Here is a 2,941-nt window from a genome sequence, read left to right on the forward strand (position 1 = left end):
CATCAGGGAAACAATTAACCATCTATTTTTAGCCCTTTACCTGTACACATGACTGATAGTGTTTTTTCTTTGTGTTAAAGAAAAACGTATTGCCAGGCAAAGAAATGGCCCTAATGTTTTTGTGTTAGAAATTGGGGAGTGGGGGGCTGGAGGAACCTTTATTCCACAAATTTTGGGACCTATTTGTTAATGACTGAAATTTTAGCTTTTTAAAAGATAACACAGATCTTTTTAAAATGGCAATAATTCTTTTCTGTAGTCAATACCCTTGGAAATGGATGTGGATGGACAACTGAAAATAGAGCCTGTGATCAGAACAGGTAAATGTGGAAATGTTTGGATTTTTTTTCTTTTGCATTTCTATTTGCATTTGAGTCTATTTCAAAGAAGTCTTTGAAAGGAACCCTGATGAAGAGATATCAACACCTAGAGGAACCAAAGAATCTATCCAGAAAAGTAAAAGTCATTCCTAAGGACGTCTTTATATTGTTGGGGGAAATGCCCTGAATATTTCTTGTACTAGTTATTTATTGCCACATAACAAATTTCCCCAAAACACTATAGCTTTACACAATGTGTATTACCTCTCCCACCGTTTCTGAGGGTCCGGAATCCAGGAGCAGCTTAGGTCTCTCATTCGGCTGCAGTCAAGGTGTCAGCCAGGCCTGCAGTCTCTGGATATGATTGGGGCTGGAGGATTCTCTCCAAGCTCACTTGCAGAGCTGTTGGCAGGCGGCTTCCATTGCTTGACAAGGGGTCCTCTCCATCGGGCTGCGAATAGCACGATTCCGTCAGAGTAACTGATGAGACAGACACAGAGAGAACCAAGAGAGAAGCAGCTGTCCTTTGTAATCTCACCTAAGAAAGGACATATCATTATTTCCATTAATTCTGTTGCTCCTGTGATCAACCCTGGTACATCGCAGGAGGGAACAGCAGGAAGAACAGCGTAAACACCAGGACACAGGGATCACTGGGGCCATCTGGGAGGCTGGCTCCACAGCCCACCCCCTCCCAAGGGACACAAAAGTCTCAACCCACTACGGCATCAGCTCCAAGTCCAGAATCTTACCTACATCAGGTCCAGGTGAAGATGGAACTACGGGAGTATACGTAGCTCGTAAGCCCAGCTCTCAAGCAGCTCCTCCAGATCTGCAGGCCTGTGAATAGAAACGTTATTCCCCCTCCCCTTGCCCAGTATAAATGCCGATCAGACAGCAGGATTCCTTCGCAGAAAGACAGAAAATGAACGGCACACAGAAGTTACTGGTTGGTGAGCACTTCTGAAATCCAGCTGGGCAAAGTGTTAGAAATTCCTTGACTAGAACTCAGTCCTCCTGCCAGGAAATGACTTTCCAACGGCTCTTGACTTGGCCTTCGGAGGCCTTGGACTCACCTTCCGAGTCATTCTTTTACTGGACAGGTTTACAACCGGGCCAAGCCGTTTTCTCAGCTTGCTTCCCAGCAGCAGAATTTGGGGGGTCCAAAGGCCTCTCTTCATTTTCACTTCTCTCTTTCAGTCCAAGCTGGCCAGGTTACCGCTGATATATTTTTTTAAACTTTGAATCATCTGTGAGTCTTACTCTGAGGCATCACCTTTGATGTGTCTCAGATCTTAACAAGGGATTTTACATTTACACTCTTGGCTTAATCTTTAGACTGTGCTCTAGATTTAATCTTCACTCTGAAGGCATTTAATTTCGCGTTATTTGGCATCTTGCAAACCAGTGAGCCTGGTTCCTCTTTAAGTCCCTTCTTTAACTTCTCTCTTTGCTCACACATTTTACTATAAGCAGCAAGAAGAAACCACTGGTATTTTCAATAATCTGGTTGGGAATATATTTAGCTAGATCTCTTAATTCGTTAGCTCCATTTTCCACTTCCCACATAACTGCACAAGCCCCGGTGCTGTTGGCAAGCTTCAGTTCCGTGCCACACAGGCCTCTCTCCAGGAGGCTGCCCGCAACACGACTTCTTCCCCCATGTGAGTGACTGGACAGACAGACACCGAGACAGAAGCCACAGTCTTGTATAACCTAATCTCAGAGTGACACACACCGTTTCTGTTCACTTTAATTGGCTGCACAGACCAACCCTGGTACAATGAGGGAGAAGAGCACACTAAGATGTGGCAGCCGGGGGCAGGGATCAGCGGGGACCACCTCGGAGCCTGCTATCACATTTCCTAAGTAGCATAATTACTTGGTAATCGGTTTTTCCAAAATGTCTAAAAATATGAGGTCTTTTGTTCTTTTTTTAATCAATGGCACATGAGCATAGAAAAGTCTGGCAGGACCAGCAGAATTGTAATGTCAGTCATGTTTATTTCTGGGTATTGAGACTATGGGTGATTTTATTTTTGTTTCTGTAACTTGGTTTCCCAATGCTTTTATAATTAATTTATAATCAGATTTTTTTTTCATCTTTTTCAATGTGGAATATTCCAGAGACAAAAAAAGGTAAAGGTTGAGACAACTTATTATTTTCAAACATTTTGTATGAAGCATTACTAGACACTAGGTATTTCTGCAGGGGAAAAAAGGATATAATCCTTGCTTTTAAGGAATTACGTATTTGGGAAGACAGAAACACAGCTATAATACATGTAATAAATTCTACAGAAGAGGAATAAAGGAGCATTAAATAAAGGGCAACACACAGAGGAGCCAACTTAAACTGACTCCTTAAGACAGATGGGAAAGAGAAAGGGCGTGGCTAGAACAAAGAGCCTTTATACCAGCCTTGGAGTTTGGACTTGGCATTACAGTGCGTGGATGCACCATTACAGGAGTCTAAGCAGGGAAATGAAATGACCAGATATATTTTAAAAACTCACCTACACTGGTTTCATTGTTTTATCTTTAAAAATACTGATCCACCTGGAATGTTGTAAATGTTACATTTCAGTGCAAGACAAAATGAAATAAATCTCAAACATTAG

The sequence above is a fragment of the Pseudorca crassidens genome, chromosome 21 (assembly GCF_039906515.1).
Source record: "Pseudorca crassidens isolate mPseCra1 chromosome 21, mPseCra1.hap1, whole genome shotgun sequence".
NCBI lineage: Eukaryota > Metazoa > Chordata > Mammalia > Artiodactyla > Delphinidae > Pseudorca > Pseudorca crassidens.